At 37.5% G+C, this 20,036-nt stretch overlaps 1 protein-coding gene and 1 pseudogene across 4 annotated transcripts in view; one reads left to right on the forward strand and one right to left on the reverse strand.

The window, feature by feature from the left end:
• LOC129480490 (cofilin-1-like) overlaps positions 1–20,036 on the reverse strand; it is a 29,613-nt pseudogene that overhangs the window by 9,002 nt on the left and 575 nt on the right.
• The window catches only part of ATAD1 (ATPase family AAA domain containing 1), a 104,630-nt gene that overhangs the window by 3,657 nt on the left and 80,937 nt on the right, over positions 1–20,036 (forward strand). The window lies entirely within an intron of this gene.

Raw genomic sequence — 20,036 nt, forward strand, 5'->3', positions numbered from 1 at the left:
GAGTAAGCACACTCCACCCTGTCTTTTTAATTTTTTATTATTATTATTTTTTTTGAGACAGAGTCTCACTCTGTCGCCCAGGTTGGACTGTAGTAGCACAATCTGAGGCTACAGGTGTGCACCACCACGCCCAGTTAATTGTTGTATTTTTAGTAGAGACTGGGTTTCAACATGTTGGCCAGGCTGGTCTTGATCTCCTGACCTCAGGTGATCCGACCACTTCGGCCTTCTAAAGTGTTGGGATTACGGGCGTGAGCCACCGCACCCAGCCCACCCTGTCTTTTTCATTAAATATAGTTATAAAACCTAGATAGAATGCATGAAACAGCTACTTGAGGACACTGAAAGATAAAAAGTAGCAAGTGAATTGGGGAAAAAGACTAGAATTTAAAGTACTACTGAACAAGCAGTGAGTTTTCTGTTTTTGTTTTTTCCCTATCAGAACCTCAGTCTAGAAATAGGGCAGTCTGAAACTCAGAATAGGCACAGACAGACAGAGCCCCAGGAGAAGCCCTCTAGTTCTGGCTTAAGGAGCAGGAAAAGCATTTCCTAATACTCAGAGAGCGTGGGAGAAATCTGCCAATTTCTTCTCTTTTGTTCTCCATTCTCTAGTGCCCCAGGCCCCTAGAAATCCTGCCAACCAAGCAGTGGTAATGACTGCAATGTCAGCAGGTGGCGACAGGCTCCAATATCTCTGAGGGAGGGGAACCTTCTTCTATGGAGAAGTTGGGGCCTCAGGAGGGTGGGATAAACACCAGTTGATTTTTTCTTCTCTGTCCTTCCACTGTTGAGCCCTGGACATAGTGTAGTCCCAGAAAGTACATACCACAGCAGGGTAACTAAAGCACTAGATTTCCGGCTGTGGGACCGAAAGAGGAAGTCCCAGGAATAAGAAAGTACTAGAGACCATGAAGAGGGAGGAACTCAGGGAAGTAGTAGTTAAGTTGATTATAACCTACTAGACTCACCTTCAAGTTGCACAAGGATGGATCTGATCACAAACAGCATATATACCAAAAAGACTTTGAGACTGAACTAAAGGAGAGTCTACCACACAAGTCCACCACCCTACCACTACTGACTGGTAGTACACATAGAGGATAGATCCAAATAGCATGGAAAGCAAAATATTCTTTTTGAAAACAGAATTGACATTGAAACTACAACTGACAGAAGGTTGGTTGGAACTTTTGACTTGAACCAAAACAGATCTATTATCTGCCAAAACAAAAATATCAGTATTCTCCATATGATTTAAACAAAACCCAGTCTTATAATATATTAAACGTCTGGGATAGAATTCAAAACTAGTCAGCGTACAAGAACCAGGAAAGTCTCAGCTCACGTAAAAAAAGACAATAGAGGACAATGCCAGGATGCTATAGATGCTGGAATTAGCTGACTATAGCTTTAAAACAGTTATTAGAAAAGTGTACCAGAACGTAAGATTAAAAAGTTCCTGAAAGGGCTGGGCGCGGTGGCTCACGCCTGTAATCCCAACACTTCGGGAGGCCGAGGCGGGCGGATCACAAGGTCAGGAGTTCAAGACCAGCCTGACCAACATGGTGAAACCCCGTCTCTACTAAAAATACAAAAATTAGCTGGGTATGGTGGCATGTGCCTGTAATCCCAGTTACTTGGGAGGCTGAGGCAGAAGAATCGCTTGAACCTGGGAGGCAGATGTTGCAGTGAGCTGAGAAGCCGAGATAGTGCCACTGCACTCCAGCCTAGGCGACAGAGTGAGACTCCGTCTCAAAAAAAAAAAAAAAAAAAAAAGTTCCTGAAAGAAATGCAAAAAATAATAATAAAAAAAAAGAAATTGAAATTCAGAACTAAAAAATATAATAACAAAAATAAAGAACTAATTGTATAGGTTCAATTACAGAATGGAGATGAGAGAGTAAACAGTCAGTGAATTTGAAGATGAGGCAACAGAAATTATCCAATGTGAACAATGGAGAGAAAAAATACTGGGGACAAAAAGCTGTGCCTGAGGGACTGGTGGGACAACACCAAAAGATCTAACATTTATGATATTGGAGATCTAAAAGAAGAGAAGAAAGAATACAATGTAGTAACAAATATTTGAAAGAATAACTAAAAATTTCTTAAATTTGGTAAAAAACATAAACTTACAGATTCAAGAAACTCAGACACCAAACAGGGTATAACCAAAGAAATTCATGCCCAAACACATCATAATCAAGCTGCTAAAAACTGAAACAAGAAAAATTCTTGAAAGCTGGTAGAAAAAAATGATACATTATTTACAGGGGAAAAACAGTGTGAATGACTGCAGATTTCTCATCAGAAACCATGGAGGCTAGAATGAAGTAGAACAACTTAAAGGGCTAAAAATAAAAACCTGTCAACCCAGAATTCTATATTTAGCACAAATATCCTTCATGATTAAATTTGAAATAAACACATTCTTGGGGGAGGAAAACAAAGATAATTTGTTGTCAGCATACCTGGTCTAAAGAATTACTAATGGAAGTTCTTCAGACAGACAGAAATGACATCATAAGGTAACCTGAAACATCAAGAATAAAGGAGGAGCCAGGCATGGTGGTAGTCTTAGCGACTCGGAAGCTGAGGTGGGAGGATCACTTTTAGCTCAGGAGTTTGAGGTTACAGTGGGCTATGATTGCGCCACTGCTCTCCAGCCTTGGTGACAGAGCAAGACTCTGACTCTAAAAAAACAAAACAAAACAAAAACAAGGAATAAAGAAGGAAAAACAGAAATGGTAAATATCTAGGTAAATACAATAAACAATTCACCTCTTAAGTTCCTTAAAATTTGTTTCATGTTTGAAAGCAAAACTGATAAGATTAATGGGGTTTTCAGTGTATGTAAATGCAATACATAAGACAACTGCAACATAAAGAGGGAAGATAATGGGATCTAAATGATTATGACATTTCCATATCCCCCTTGAAGTGTTAAAATACTGATTCTAAGTAGGTTGTGTAAAATTAAATATTTATATTTTGATCCCAATCATTAAAAACTTTTTTTAACAAGGACATATAGTCAAAAACTAACAAAAATATGGAATTTTAAAAAATATACAAATGCCCCAAAAGAAGGTAGGAAAGAGAAAATAGACACATGAAAGAAAATAAAGGAAACAAATAGAAAACAAATAAATAAAATGGTAGGCCTAAATCTGAATATATCAATTATTACATTAAATGGAAAAAAGCCTAAATATGCCCACTAAAACAGGCTGGTAAAATGTATGCAAAAACATGACTGAGCTATGTATGTGTTGTAAAAAAGAACTCAATTCAAAATACATTTATATAGGTATGTTAAAAATAGAAAAATATATGCCATGTGAACACTAACCAAAAGGAAGTAAGAATAGTTATATTAATATCAGACAAAGTAGACTTCAGAACAAAGAAAATTACTGGAGATAAAGAAGGGCATTATAAAATGTGTGATTCATAACCTGATAGAATTGAAAAGAGAAACAGACAAATCTACAATTATATTTGGAAACATCAATACTCCTCTCTCAGTGATGGATGGAAGTAGTAAACAGAAAATCAGCAAAAATATAGAAAAATTGAACCATACCATCAACCCAACTGTACCTAATAGGTATTTATAAAATACTCCACCCAACAATAGCAGAATACATACTTTTTTAAATGTACATGGCACAGCACATTCATCAAAACATAATCCAGCCTAAAAAAAGAATTGAAATCATATAAAATATGCTCTCTAATAATAATAGAATAAGCTTAGAAATAAATAAAAGTAAAATCTCCAAACATTTATAAACATTATACTTCTAAGTAATCCATGGGTCAAAGAGGAAGCCAAAAGGAAAAAATATTTTGAACTGAATGAAAATGAAAACACAACGTATGAAAATTTGTGGAATAGGATTCAGCTAAAGCAATCCTTAGAGGGAAATTTATGTTTATAACATGAAATATTGACATTAAAAAAGAAGAAAGTTCTCACGTCACTGATCTTTAAGAAGCTAAAAAGTTAATAATAATAAAATAAACCCAAATCAAGCAGAAGGAAAAAAATTTTTAAAAGCTAGGAGCAGAAATGAATGAAATTGAAAACAGAAATCAATAGAGAAAAATTAATGAAACAAAAAACTGGTTCTTTAAGACTAATGAAATTCACAAATCTCTTGCAAGATTATGAAGAAAAGACACAACGTATCAGGAATGAAAGAGAAGATATCACTACAAATGCAATGGTATTCTAAAATTAAGGAAATACTATGAACAACTCAACACACATAAATATGACAACCTATGTGAAGTAGACTAATTCCTCAAAACCAAACCATCAAAACTCACATAAGCAAATTTAAATAACCTGAAGAATCCCATACCTGTAAAGAAATTAAATTCATAGTTTAAAACCTCTCAAAAAATTTTCCAAGCCCAGATGGTTACACTGTCAAATTCTATCAATCATTTTAAGGTGAATTAATACCAATTCTACACAAATTCTTTCCAGAAAATAGAAGAGGAGGGAACATTTACCAATTTATTTTTATAAAATCAGCATTATTGATACCAAAGCCAGACAAAGACAGGACAAGAAAAAACCATACACCAATATCTGCCTTGGACCTTGACACAAAAATCTTCAACAAAATATTAACAAATTGAACTCAGCAGTATATAAAAATATTATACACCATGCCAAAATGAGGTTTATCTTGAAAATGCAAAGCTGGATCAATATTCAAAAGATCAATCAATGTAATCCACCATATTACTAGACTAAAGAGGAAAAGCTACATGATCATGCCACTTGATACAGAAAAAGCATTTAACAGGCTAGGTTTGGTGGCTCATGCTTGTAATCCCAGCACTTTGGGAGGCTAAGGCGGGCAGATCACCTGAGGTCAGGAGTTCGAGAGCAGCCTGGCAAACATGGTGAAACTCTATCTCTACAAAAATTAGCCGGGTGTGGTGGCACATGCCTGTAGTCCCAGCTACTCAGAAGGATGAAGCAGAATTGCTTGAACCTAGGAGGTGGAGGTTGCACTGAGCTGAGATCATGCCACTGTACTCCAGCCTGGGCTACAAAGCAAGACTCCATCAAAAAAAAAAAAAAAAAAAAAAAGAAGAAGAAGAAAGAAAGAGAGAGAGAGAGAAAGAACATTTGACAGACTTCAACATCCATTCAGATTAAAAAAAAAAATTCTCAGCAGACGAGGGTAGAAGGGGATTTCCACAACCTCATAAAGGTCATGTACAAAAAGCCAACATCTAATATATTACATGTGGTGAAAGACTGAATTCTACCCCTTAAGGTCAGGAACAAGGTAAGAATGTCTTCACTCACCATTGCTATTTGACATTATACTGGAATTTTATTCAGTGTAATAAGGCAAGAAGATAAAAGACATACAGATAGGGAAAGAAGAAATAAAAATGTCTCTATTTGCAGATGACATGATTGTTTACATAGGAAACCAAATAAGTGATTTAAAAAAAAACTCCTAGAACTGACTTTAGAAAGGTCACAGGACAAAAGGTAAACACACATTCAAAATTTTACATCAATATACCAGCAATGAACAACTGGAAACTAACATTTTTTAAACAATACCATTTACAATAGCTCCAAAAATACTGAAATACTAAGGTACAAATTTAACAAAACATTAATAGAATATGTATGCTGAAAACTACAAAACATTAATGAAAGCAATCAAAGAAGATCTAACTATAAATAAATGGAGAGATATACTATGTTCAGAACTGGAAGAATACCAGGTACTCAGTAGTCTGAGGGAGGAGAAGTGCTTGAGCCCAGGAGCTCTGGGCTGTAGTTCGCTATGCTGCTTGGGTGTTGGCACTAAGTTTGGCATCCATATGGTGACCTCCTAGGGGTGGGGCACTCCAGGTTGCCTAAGGAGGGGTGGACCAGCCCAGGTAGAAAAGGGAGCAGGTCACAATTCCCATGCTGATCAGTAGCACAATCATGCCTGTGAATAGCCACTGCACTCCAGCCTGCGTAACATAGCAAGACTCTCACTCTGGAAAGAAAGAAAACTGAAGACTCAACCCATCACACTAATCTATAGTTTAATTCAATTCCACTAAATATCTCAACAGAACTCACAAAACAAATTTGTAAAATATAGCAAGCTGATTCTAAAATTAATACAATTTTAAATTGTATTTTAAATTTTATATAAATTATAATTTAAAATTTTAAAATATAGCAAGCTTATTCGAAAATATAGAAATTTAAAATAATTAGAAAAGTCAAAATAAGTTTGAAAAAGAAAAATAAGGTTGAAGAATCAAACTACCTGATTTTAGGTTGTACTATAAAGCTAGATTAATCAACATAATCTAGTATTGGTGAAAGGGTAGACACTTAAGATCAGTGGAACAGAATAAACAGCCCAGAAACAGTCCCACACAAACACGGCCTACTGCAGCCATATTTTTTTTGTTTTTTTTTTCTGAGATAGGATCTCACTCTGTTGCCCAGGCTGGAGTGCAATGGTACAGTTATGGCCCACTGCAGCCTCAAACTCCTGGGCTCAAGCGATCATCCCACCCCAGCTTCCCAAGTAGCTGGGACTACACGCATGGGTCACCATACCCTGATAATTCTTTTTTAATTTTTTGTAGAGATGGGGGTCTTGTTATGTTGCCTGGTATGGGGGTGCTGAAGCGGAGGATCACTTGAGCCTAGGAGGTGGAGGCTGCAGTGGTCACTGTCACTGTACTCCAGCCTGGGTGAGAGAGCAAGACCCTGTCTAAAAAAAAAAAAAAGGCATAACAATCCATGTAACAAAATTTGGGGAACAGAGCATAATGAGTATAAATACAGGTTCTAGAATTAGACAGCCCAGGTCCAATTCTGGCTTTAGTACTTACTATTTGACCTTGAATGAGTTACTTAACTTCTCTGTGCCTCAGTTTCCTTATCTGTGAATAATTATAGTACTTACCACAGGTTTGTTATGAGAATTATATGAGTTGATATATGTAAAGCACCTAGAACAGTAGCTGGCATATATTAAATACTATATCAAGTATTTGTTAAATAAAATGTACCAGGTTCTTAACCACTTGTCAGTCACATTAACTTATGGGTATGCCATACAACATTATAACTGATTAAATAGCCAAATTATATTCGTTGTATCATAGGGAATTTAACATTTATTGATAAATATGATACGAATTAAATTGTAAGGCTCTGCACTTGAGTCTCTCCCTCAAAATTGTGACTGGTACAGCATGCAGGACCCAAACTCAAGTGAAGAATAGGCTTTATGAACAACAAATTCAATAGGTATCAAAAGGGTGGTTACTAGCAAAAGGAAGATAGTTTGATCCTAAATTGTGATGAGAAATCTATAGTATCTACACTGGTCACACTACCCTTGAAGTACATATTCCATTCTAGTTTCACACTTAATTTAGTTATGTAGACTTAATCTGTGCAGCCTCACTGGCAAGAATGAGAATCGTGGATAAAAGTTCTAGGGGAAAATATTTAGGCTCAGTAAAGGGAAGACGTAACACTGAAGGGTTCTCTGAACATGGGATGACAACTGGAGCAGTTAGTGAATCCTATGTCACCAGAATGTTTAAATAAGTTCAATGACCACTTGGTGAGATAATTATGATGACAACAAACACAGTCATTTCTAAAATGTTTATGGTGTCTGTCCTAGTTCCTTTACGTAGCTTATCTCCAATCCACTCCCCAACTCTATAATGTAGATACTATCCCTTTTTTATAAATGAGAAAACCAAGGCTCAGAGAGGTTAAATAAATCACCCGAAATGTGCAGTCATTAAGTGGTAAAGCTGTGATTTCATCCAGGACCTCTAATCCCACAGCAAACATTCTTTCTAATCCAAACTGCCTTTGGTCAAAGACTCAATAACATTCAGTATTCCTTTTAATCCTGAGAGTCTGTGATTTACTGAAATTACATCTTTCTAAATATAGATATAGATCTTCCCTAGCCATTTCTATCCACTGGAACAGGTGTCTTTCTCAAGAAAAAAGAGGCATCATTCTTAAATTTGAAGTTGGTTTGTTACTTCTATGAGGGAAGTGTTACAAGCCAACACATTATTTACTATGTTAATAGACAATGGAATTAATAATAAATTGGATTATGCTGAATAGGTAAGGAGTTTCTTACTCCTGAATTTACTTTCTAGAGAGTGGTATTTAAAAACCAACAAAAAAGAGGTAAAATGTTATTATTCTTGATAAAAGTAGTAAATGAAAATACAAATAGAGATAAATCTATGTCCTTACCGCTCTACTCTCCCCTTAACTAATTCGCAATTAAACATGATTCATTCAGCACCATAAGACGGGGAAAAAAATAACATGATTCATAAGAATCTATGTGAGTGTTTCAGAATTTGTTACAGTAATCTCTCACCAACTGAGAGTGGGGATGATTACATTCCTAAAAGGTGCCATGTTAGGTAAAACCTCCATTGGCAAAATTCAAGAAAATATGGAACTTGTAAGATAATAAAGCAAGAAAGTTGGTAATAAAGCAGAAAAGAATCTTCTCCTTCAGCTGTTCATGAGCTCATTTTCTGAAAAATCATGATTGGTGTGAAAGATAGGATGTATTTATATTAACCACACTTCCTTTTTCAGCTTTTGATCTGGCCCTTAACTATACTGCTATTTCATGCTGCTTGCATTTGCTTTCCCACTAGTATATCACATTTGCAAGCCTTGGCAACATTCTTAATGGTCAGCTGACCCTTCCACAAATGAAGGGCATGATTTTTCTTTAGGTCCAGTGTCCTGCTGTTATTCCCCACTCATCATATGTGGAGGGTTGGGGGTAGAGGCAACATTTGACCCTTCCTTTCATAAAATATTTCTCTACAGTATGTGATGCTGTTTGATAGCATTTTACCCACAGCAGAACTTCTTTCAAGATTGCAGTAAATTTTCTCAAACACTGCCACTGCTTTATCAACTAATATTCTAAATCCTTTGTTATTTCAACAATGTTTGCATTATCTTCACCGGGTGTAGATTCTATCTCAAGGAATCTCTTTGCTCATTCATAAGAAGTAGTTCATCAAGTTTTATGAGGGGATGGCGGCAATTCAGTCACATCTTCAGACTCCACTTCTAATTTTAGTTCTCTTGCTATTTATACCACATCTGCAGTGACTTCTCCACTCAAGTCTTGAACTCCTAGAAATCATGTAGGAGGGTTGGACCAAGTTCTTCCAAACACTTGTTAATGTTAATATTTTGACCTCCCATGAATTATGAATATTCTCAATGGCATTCAGAATGGTGAATCCTGGCGGGCGAGGTGGCTCATGCCTGTAATCCCAGCACTTTGGGAGGCTGAGGTTGGTGGATCATGAGGTCAGGAGATCGAGACCATCCTGGCCAACATGGTGAAACCCTGTCTCTACTAAAATACAAAAAATTAGCTGGGCACTGTGGCGCGTGCCTGTAGTCCCAGCTACTCAGGAGGCTGCGGCAGGAGAATTGCTTGAACCGGGGAGGCAGAGGTTGCAGTGAGCCAAGATCACGCCACTACACTCCAGCCTGGGAGACAGAGTGAGACTCCGTCTCAAAATAAATAAATAAATAAATAAATAAATAAATAAAATAATGAATCCCTTCCAGAAGTTTCTCAATTTACTTTCCCCAGATTCCCCATCAGCAGAATCACTATCTGTGGTAGCTATAGCCTTATAAAATGTATTTCTCTAGCAATAAGACTTGAAAGTTGAAGTTACTCTTTGATCCGTGGAGTGCAGAATGGATGATGTGTTAGTAGGCATGTAAACAACATTCTGCTATACATCTCCATCAGAACTCTTGAGTGACCAGGTGCATTGTCAATGAGCAGTTAACATCTTGAAGTGAATCATTTATTTCTGAAGGGTAGGTCTCAATAATGAGCTTAAAATATTCAGAAAACCATGCTGTAAAAAGATCTGCTGTCATCCCAGCTTTGTTGTTCCACTTACAAAGCACAGGCAGAGTAGATACAGAGTAACTCTTAAGGCCCTAGGATTTTCAGAATGACCAATGAGAATTAGTTTCAACTTAAAGTCATCAGTTGCATTAGCTCCTAACAAGAGAGTCAGCCTGTTTTTGAAGCTTTAAAGCCAGGCATCGACTTTTCTTCGCTAGCTTTTAAAAGTCCCAGATGGCATTTTCTTCCAATAAAAGGCTGTTTTGTCTACATTGAAAATCTGTGTTTAGTGTAGCCACCTTCATCAATGATCTTAGCTAGATCTTCTGGGTAAATTACTGCAGCTTCTCCATTAGCACTTGCTGCTTCACCTTGCACTTACATGTTATGAAGATAGCTTCCTTCCTTAAACCTTATGAACTAACCTCTGCTAGCTTCAAATCCTTCTTCTGCAGCTTCCTTGCCTCTCTTAACCTTCACAGAATTGGAGAGGGACTTGTTCTGAATTAGGCTGTAGGAATGTGGTTGGTTAGATCTTCTACCCAGACCATCTAAAACTTTCTCCATGTCAGCCATTAGGCTGTTTTTGCTTTCTTATCATGCATGTATTCACTGGAGTAACACTTTGAATTTCCTTTAAGAACTTTTCTAGGCCAGACACAGTTGCTGATGCATGTAATTCCAACATTTTGGGAGGCCAATATGGGAGGATGCTTGAGACCAGGAGTTTGAAACCAGCCTGGGGAATAAAATGAGACCCCATCTCTGCAAAAAATTTAAAAAAAAAATTAGCCAGGCTCAGTGGTGTGAGCCTGTAGTCCAAGCTACTTGGGAGGCTGAGGTGGGATGATTGCTTGAGCCTGGGAGTTTGAGGCCGCAGTGAGCTATGATCATGCCACTGCTCTCAAGCCTGGGCAACAGAGTAAGACCCCGTCTCTTAAAACCAATAAACGAACAAACAACAAAAAAACACTTTTCCTTTGCATTCACCACTTGGCTAATTGTCTGACTCAAGAGGCCTAGCTTTTGGTCTATTTCAGCTTTCAACATACCTTTTTTCACTAAGCTTAATCATTTCTAGCTTTTGATTTAAAGTGAGAGATGTGTGACTCTTCCTTTCACTTAAACATTTAAAGGCCACTGTAGGGTTATTAATTGGCCTAATTTCAACATTGTTGTGTCTCAGGGAAAAGCAAGCCCTGAGGAGAGGGATAGGGACAGAAGAATGACTGGTTGGTAGAGCAGTCAGAACACAACATTTATTAATTTCACTGCCTTACATGGCTGTGGTCTGTGGTGCCCAGAACAATCACAATAGTAACATCAAAGATCCACTGATCACCATAACAGATATAATAATTTAATGTTTGAAATATTGCAAGAATTACCAAAATGAGACAGAGACACAAAGTGAGTACATGCTGTTGGAAAAATGGCACTGACACACTAGCTAGATGCAGGGTTGCCACACACCTTCCATTTGTAAAAATCATAATATCTGCAAAGCACAATAAAGGGAAGCATAATAAAATGAGGTATGCCTGTATTTTCATTTCAGAGGAGGAGACCCAGAAAGGCTACCTGACATGTGACAGGCCACGGAGCTGGTACCTCTCATTGAGTACTGTCATAATTTAGAATTTCTCAAATACTGCATAAATACTGAAACATAATTTTATTAAATTATTAAATATTTAGCATTATAACATTATATAAATAGTATGATATTTAGTAACAGTAAATAATAGTATATTAAATACTGAATAAAACCGCCATAATCTGCATCCTGCATGCTTCAAACTACTTTGGCAGAGACTATATTTGTTCTTCAACTACCTGGCACTCTATGCTTGATACATTTCCTGTGTCGGGTTCAGAAACAGATTTTGAGAATGATAATTAAAATGAAGTACCATGGATCCCATCTTCCTGTAGAATGAGGAAGAAATGGGGTACCACTAGAGAGATTTTTAGTTGTGTTCTCTTTTTGGCCTATGAGTGTGTGTTCAGGTGCTGCAAATCCTTATGATTGATTCAACTGAAGAAATATGATCAGTCATCAAAAACAACACAAAATACAATCACTGTATTTCATGGCTTTAGACATCATTCATTTAAACTCTTTCACCTGTTTATTTCCAAGAGTCCCAAGGAAGAGGTGAGAGAGGGACAGAAGAGGTTTCTTAAATACTAGCCTGTGAGGACATTATGATGACTATATATGGAAAGCTATTTTATGTAACATAAGTAGGATTAAGTGATGGAGGGACTGTAATGTGGAAGGTGGCACACGGTCCAGCCAGAGGTTCAAGAATACCTGGACAGGATTCTAAAGCTGCTTTTAGCCAGCTAAGAATTATTAGCATTTCTTCAGCTTTTTACAAAACACTATAGAAGAAGGAAACATGATTGGGGAGTCAGCCTCTTTGTCTACTCTCCTTTACTCTCCCCTTTTCTGATCTCTCATTAACCTGAGAACTCAGAAGGCATAAAGAAATGGGTAGGGGCATGCCTCTGGCACTGGGCCTTACTTGGGCATTCAAAGGTTTCAGAATTGCTGATATTTCAACTGAATAAGTAGCAGGCTAGAAAGTAGAAAGGTTTGTGAAAATCTATCAGGTATACTATTTTGAAGTTGAATGAGACTTTCATCCCTGCCAATTTAGTATACTTAGTTTCCTGTACTTCTATAAAACAAGTTATAGGCTTTGATTTTTTTCCCTTTTGTTGTTGTTGCTGATGCTGTTTTCTGGTTCCAGAAACAATGACAATAAAAGGGGAAGATGGGAGATTTTTAACATCAGCTTGCCAGTGAACTGCTTCTGGGCCCCTCTAGGTGAAAGAAGGCCTAGTAGATATTTCATCCTTAAACACATAAAATCAGCCAGCTTTGCCCTGGCCTTTGGAAGAAGTGCATTCAGTGTCTGAACAGGACATATCATTTCTTTTGCTCAGTAAAGCTCCCTCAACTTTGGGAATGTTTCTATGAATTACCCATAGTAAATTAAAAAAAAAAATGTGTTGTACTTGGCTGGGCATGGTGGCTCCTGCCTGTAATCCCAGTGCTTTGGGAGGACAAGCTGGGAGGATTGCTTAAGCCGAGGAGTTTGAGGCTGCAGTGAGCTATGATCCAGTCACTGCACTCCAACCTGGCAACAGAACGAGACCCTGTCTCTAAAAGTTAAAAAAAAAAGTGTTGTGCTCAAATGAATTAAATGTTATATGTAGAATAACAGCTCTGATGCTGTGGTTGTCCCTGAGGTTAATAGGAAGGTTAGGATTTGTGGCCGGGTGCGGTGGCTCACGCCTGTAATCCCAGTACTTTGGGAGGCCGAGGCGGGCGGATCACGAGGTCAGGAGATCGAGACCATCCTGGCTAACACGGTGAAACCCCATCTCTACTAAAAATACAAAAAATTAGCTGGGCGTGGTGGTGGGCGCCTAGAGTCTCAGATACTTGGGAGGCTGAAACAGGAGAATGGCGTGAACCCGGGAGGTGGAGGTTGCGGTGAGCCGAGATCGCGCCACTGCACTCCAGCCTGGGCGACAGAGCAAGACTCCGTTTCAAAAAAAAAAAGTTAAGATTTGCAGAGAAAAGATAAGACATGCAAAGTTTTGACTTCTCAAATCTCAAGGCTTGTTCAGCGTCTCGCTTTCATCTACTAAATTATTTTTCTTGTGCAAAATCCACTCATCAATCTGAGTAATGAAAAGTAAGCAAAAAATGAAGGAATGAAATATAGGGCAAAACTCTAACTTAAAATCAACAGCTGTAGGAGGACTTGCATTTTTATAAGATGTTTCAATCTTTAGAAATTCATAAAAGCAAAGAATGTATACTCAATAAATGACTTTACTTGACAGATGGGAATAACAGCCAATATCAATGATGGTCTTCAGTGAACTGAGAAATATCCATACAGTTATTTTCATGGATCAATAAATATGTTAAACTTAATTATCTTTGGGTCGTAGGGATGAAATCTTACAGGTTTTATATAACTATCATAAATGTTTTATAGACTACTGATCAGTAAGACTCAGACAGAGGGGTGTATTAAGAATGGGAATGTGAGAACCAAGAGGTCAGCAGGACAGAGAGGCACAGCCTCTTCACAAGTCAGAGAAGATAAACATTTCACACAAGATGCCATGGTTGAAAACTGAAGAGGTAAGGTCCTCATGCAAACACAGAGGAGATATGAAAAGATCATCGCCCTTACAGAATCTAGGAATGAGAGAATATCACCTCATCGTGTAATGAAAATAACATCTTAGGTATTACACCAGCATGTTTACTGAGCACTTGCTAAGTGCCAGGCATTGAGCTCAGCACTGTACATGTATTGTCTCATTTAATTCTTAGTGCAAGTCCATGGCATGTGTACTATTACTGTTCCCATATTAAATATAAGGAAACTGAGGCTTGAGAACACAAGTTACTTGTCCAAATTAACACAGTCAGTAAACTGTAGATCTTAAATTCAAACCCAGGTCTGTAAAGTCCACATTCTTACACTCTATAGATACCAAGACTCCCCGATTGGACTAGTTTCTGATGGAAACATCAAGATAGGGCAATCATATAATTATCATCAGTAAAATGGTTTGAATCATATGTCATACCTTTGCACCACTTGTCTTTTCTCTCACCTTCCCTTTTTTTTCCTCTTTAATCAGGTTAAATCTATACCTCTCCTACGTCCTAGACATCCTGTTTTCTCTTTAGTCAGGTTAAATCTTGTTAAGCCTCTCCTATGTTCTAGGTATCCTCTTTTTTCAAGATGATAATATCTTATAGGAAAATAAAGACTTCAACTATAATTCTGTGAGCTGAGTACTATGCCAGGGCTAAGCAAAGTGAATTACGGGAACTAACAGAATGGACACAGAGCTTAGTGTACTTGTGCTTACAAGATAAAAGACCTCAAATTATTCTCGTTCATTTTAGTTTCACATATGTTTCAAGGTTATCAGTTATTCTGGCTATTAGAGAAATGGGTGGGAGGAGGAAGGTTTTATGCAATCTTAATTTTTAAAATATTAAGTACCAGTACCTATTATTTTCTAAATACTTTCAAGGGCATTTTCCTAGTATCAGGTAAATGAGAGCAGGCAAGTGACCTACTTACAGCAAAATTGCTCTAGGTTATAAAGGATGGGAAGCCAAGTGCATCCTGAAAACCACAGCATCTGGTCTTGTTTTATGCCTCATCTATCAATCTGTTGTTACAGGAATTGAGAATGAACATTTCAACTATTGTTTCTTCTATTTTAAATAATGCATTTATATCTTTGTTATTCTTACTCAATCTTTCCCACCTCCTCTCCATTTAAGAAACAATAGGCAGGGGCATTATGAAGGTCCCAATTTAATCCTAAGGAGATCACTCTTTCATCTACACCTTAAAACTTCTGCTAATGAGGCTATAGTAGGGTTAGACATCTGAGGCAATTCTGGTTTTGCTCAATCCTGATTTTTCACAGATAGTATTATTTGAACAGTACTGTATTAAAGTTAAATAAAATATTGTAGGTTGTAAATTTCCAAGTTCTAGAAAACATTTTTTGGTAGAAGGTTTTTAAAAAGTACACTTGGCAATGCTGCTTGAGAAAAAGGTTACGTAGAAATGCAGACTATGGATTAGTATTACCCTGATAACACAAGAAAATTATATATAACTTCTTTTTATATACACTCATTTAAAATTATGTGTAAAGTTTAAAAACATAAAAGCATGGAAAGTAGATTTACAGCAATATGTTCTTTGAACTTTGCTGTTGTCTTTTTTTTTTTAGTTCTCTTCTTTTTACAGAATGGAGTTATCAGTTCATCTTTCTACTTCTTCCAATCTTTTGAAATTTTAAATTTCCATTATTTTTTCCTTGATTCTATCTTATTCTTTCTTATTTTTAGTTTTTAGTTTAGCTTTTTTTCCATTTTTTAAAAAAGTTTATGGGTACATAGTAGGTGTGTGTATCTATGGAGTACATGATATATGTTGATACAGGCATACAATGTGTTATAATCACATCAGGGTAAATGAGGTATCCATTACCTTAAGCATTTATCATTTCTTTGTTACAGACATTCCAATTATACTCTTTTAGTTATTTAAAAATGCACAATAAATTACTGTTGACTGTAGTTACCCTGCTGTGTTATCAAATACTAGATTTTATTTTTTCTATCTAACTATATTTTTGTACCCATTACCATTCTCACTTCCCTCCTACCCCCCACCACTATTCTTCCCAGCCTCTGATAACCATCATTCTATCCTCTATCTCCATGAGTTCAACTGTTTTAATTTTTAGCTCCCACAAATGAGTGAGAACATGCAAAGTTTGTCTTTCTGTGCCTGGCTTATTTCACTTAACATAATGTCCTACAGTTCTGTCCATGTTGTTGCAAATGACAGGATCTCATTTTTTTAAATGGCTGAATAGTACTCCATGTGTTCTATATTATTCTTTCTATTGGAGCTCCAAGTACAGCTTCAGGTATAGCTTCATATTCTTGTTTTACTTTTCTTTCTCCACCCATTCTACTTAATTTACCTTATCAAAATAATGGTTCATATGATTCAGAAGACATGACTTAAAAAATTAAAAAATAATAATTGAAATTATCCTTTTATGATATTTTTAAAAGAACCAAGGTAACCAAGTGAATTATACTGGCATAATTACTGTTATATAATTTTACCTATTTGTTGAAGTTCTATTCTTTCTAAATCATTGTCAAGTGAATTATTTCTAATGAGCAATGAATAGAGTCAGGTTTACTGTGTTTACTTATTCAAAGATTTCAGATTTGTTTTTCCTTCCAAAGGGGTTCTATCCTGAATCTCATCATGAGGCTTCCTTGCCTTCATTTCTTGATGTGTTCCAGCTGGGTTAATGGTTCAGCTGACCAGATAGGCCTTTTAGGCTAAGGTGGTAGAGATTTTTGCAAAAATACATCTACAGTCTTCATTCACTAGGGCAGAGTTTCTCAAAATAGGGTCCAAAACTACCTATATCCCAATCAGCTCAGATGTTTGTTTACTGATTTATTGATAGGCTTAAACAACAGAAATTTATTTCTCCCAGTTCTGAAGGCTGGGAAATCCAATATACTGGCATACACTGTGTCTGGTGGGGGTATCCTTCCTGGCTTGCAGACAGACACCTTCTTGCATCCTCACATGGCAGAGAGCCCAGATGCTTATTTTAAAATGCAGATTTCTAGGCCAAAACCTACAGTAGTTGAACGGGAGTCTCTGAAGACTGGGAGCCAGGAATCTGCATTTTGCCAAGTTGGCCAAGTTAATCTACATACAACGAAATTTGAGAACACCTAATTTTTTTTTTTTGAGATGGAATCTCACTCTGTTGCCCAGGCTGGAGTGCAGTGGCATGATCTTGGCTCACTGCAACCTCTGCCTTCCGGGTTCAAGCGATTCTCCTGCCTCAGCCTCCTAAGTAACTGGGATTACAGGCACCCGCCACCACACCCAGCTAATTTTTGTACTTTTTTTAGTAGAAACAAGGTTTCACCATGTTAGCTGGGCTGGTCTCAAACTCCTGACCTCAGGTGATCCACCTGCCTTGGCCTCCCAAAGTGCTGGGATTACAGGCGTGAGCCACTGCGCCCAGCCGAGAACACCTAATTTAAGGAATCCTTTCTTCCCACCAGGTATCTAGTGCATTAACCTTGGTTGCAGAGCAAACTAGCTACACTCCATTTAATAACAAAAATGGAAAATTCAGCACCTTGGGGGAGAACTGCCATAACTATTTTAAGAGTTATTGATACAGAAAACACACACACACAAACCCCAAAAACTTTCTAGAATAAAGTAATAATTATTTTTAATATCTTGATTCTAACAAAGAGCAAAGGCTCAGAAAGTCTACAATCTGCTCTAATTTCCTGATCAATATTATATATAATGAATTATTTATTGAGCCCCTACTGTGGGCCAAATATGGTATTTTGTGTTGCCAGGGATTATATAAAGCTATCCTGGAATGAAAAGCATATGTTCACTCTGCTGTATTCTGGAAAAACCTCATTGATTTGACGATTGCTGAAAATGAATGTACTTGAAGTCTTAGGCCCAGACATGGAAGGTTTCTTAAGGATTTGCTAAATGAAAATATTAGGTCCAAAACATATAGGTGTAGGCATTTGGTTTATAGCTGAACCACTGGAAACAGAGTGAGGTGTAGCACTTTTCGGGCTTGTAGACTCTTTATGGTCAGCCTCGATGACTTTATTCAACAGTTTCCTTTCCTGTGCAATCATCCCTTAGATATTAGGCAGATGAATTGAGACTAGATGTAACCATATTGGGAACTCCATTTCATTGTAGGATTCATTTAGGACGTCTCTAGTAGAGTGACTCATGATTTGCCTGAGACTTTGTCAGCCAGTTTTATACCCCAGCAGACCTTTTAGTTTCATGCAAACTGAAACTGGGTAGGCTGGTCACCCTGGTCCTTAGAAGAGGGCAGGTGAGGCTCTTAGTTGAACCAATTTCACTCAGTAAATGAATGAAAATCCATTACTATCTTGAATTTCTCAGCTCATTTTCCTTACCAGTGGATATAATTACCCTATTGGGGCACAAAACCTGTTTCTTTCCTTTAGTAACCCTGCCCCTTTTAGCCCTGTCAAACCATGTGCCCATGAGCCTCCCAAGCAATGATTCAACTTGGGATCATCCAAGGACCCAGTGGAGAGTCTCTTGAAAGTCTGCTGAGCACTGACAGCCTCTGTATTTTGTTGTTGTTGTTGTTGTTGTTTGTTTTTAATGAACATTGTCCTGGTCTCAATCTTTCTGTTCTTCTCAAAGGTCTATCTCTCTAAATAATTAGTCTAGAAATCCCAAACCTAGCTTAACATCAATTTTTTTTTAAATTAGGAACGTAGGCATGCACATATATAAAGCCTTAAATACTAAAACGGCATGGGTGTATTAAATTCCATTCTGATTCCTGTCCATGAACTTAATCATAGTTTTCAACATTCATGCATCCCTTTCATCCCATCCTTTAAAGCTTTATGATTTTGGCATTTCATGGTCTTACTTTCAACTAGATTTTAAAGTTTAGCTGGTTATTAAATTACCATCTCAAAGAAAAAACATGAAGTACAAGGTTTGAATTAGACCTATGTTCCAATGAAATTGTTGCCTTTATTTCCCAAGTATATGAACTTAGAACATTTTCTCTAAGGTTTAAGCTTTAAACTTTGCTCATTTGTAAAAACGGAGAAAATGATAGCTATTTTAGAGGATTTTGGGGGAGATATTTAGGTTATGCATGTAAAGCACATAGAAGCTTATTGCCCCACCCCAGCAGACATTCGCTAGGTATTATCTTCACCACATTATTACAAGTTTGTAACTAGTAACATTCGTTAACAATCAGGCTGCAAAATTGTTATTATTATTGAGACAGGGGCTTGCTCTGTCGCCCAGGCTGGAGTGGAGTGGCTTGATCACTGCAGCCTTGATCTCCCCGGCTCAAGCGATTCTCCCACCTCAGCCTCCCAAGTAGCTGGGACTACAGACATGCGCCACCAAATCCAGCTAATTTTTAGGTGTCTTTTTTTTTTTTTTTTTTTTTTTGTAGGGACGATTTCTCATTATGTTGTCCAGGCTGGTCTCGAATTCCTGACCTCAAGTGATCCTCTCGCCTCGGCCTCCCAAAGTGTTGGGATTACAGGCATAAGCCACTGCGCTGGCCAAGCTGCAGAATTCTTTAGCCATCAAAGATGATGCCTCAAGTAGAAAGGCACAAACTGCCTTCCTGAGGAACACAGGGAGAACTCTCAATACATTATAGTCTCACCGACTCTGTCTGAAGGAAGTGATGCTTCTCGTATCTCAGGAGTGTCTAATGTCATCTGGCCCACCGGCAGTTTGTGTATTCAGGAGGCTCTGGCTTTCAGGTTTGCTCCCTTGGGACCTCTTGTGTCACGTCGCTCGTTCTGGAAAGGAAAAGGGGTAAAAGAAAAAGGGAAATCACCAAAATGCAAAATCTGTTACCAGATGCCCTATTCTGTCCTAACTACCGGGTCTGCTGGCGTGGGCTGCT

The sequence above is a fragment of the Symphalangus syndactylus genome, chromosome 4 (genome assembly GCF_028878055.3).
Source record: "Symphalangus syndactylus isolate Jambi chromosome 4, NHGRI_mSymSyn1-v2.1_pri, whole genome shotgun sequence".
Taxonomy (NCBI): domain Eukaryota; kingdom Metazoa; phylum Chordata; class Mammalia; order Primates; family Hylobatidae; genus Symphalangus; species Symphalangus syndactylus.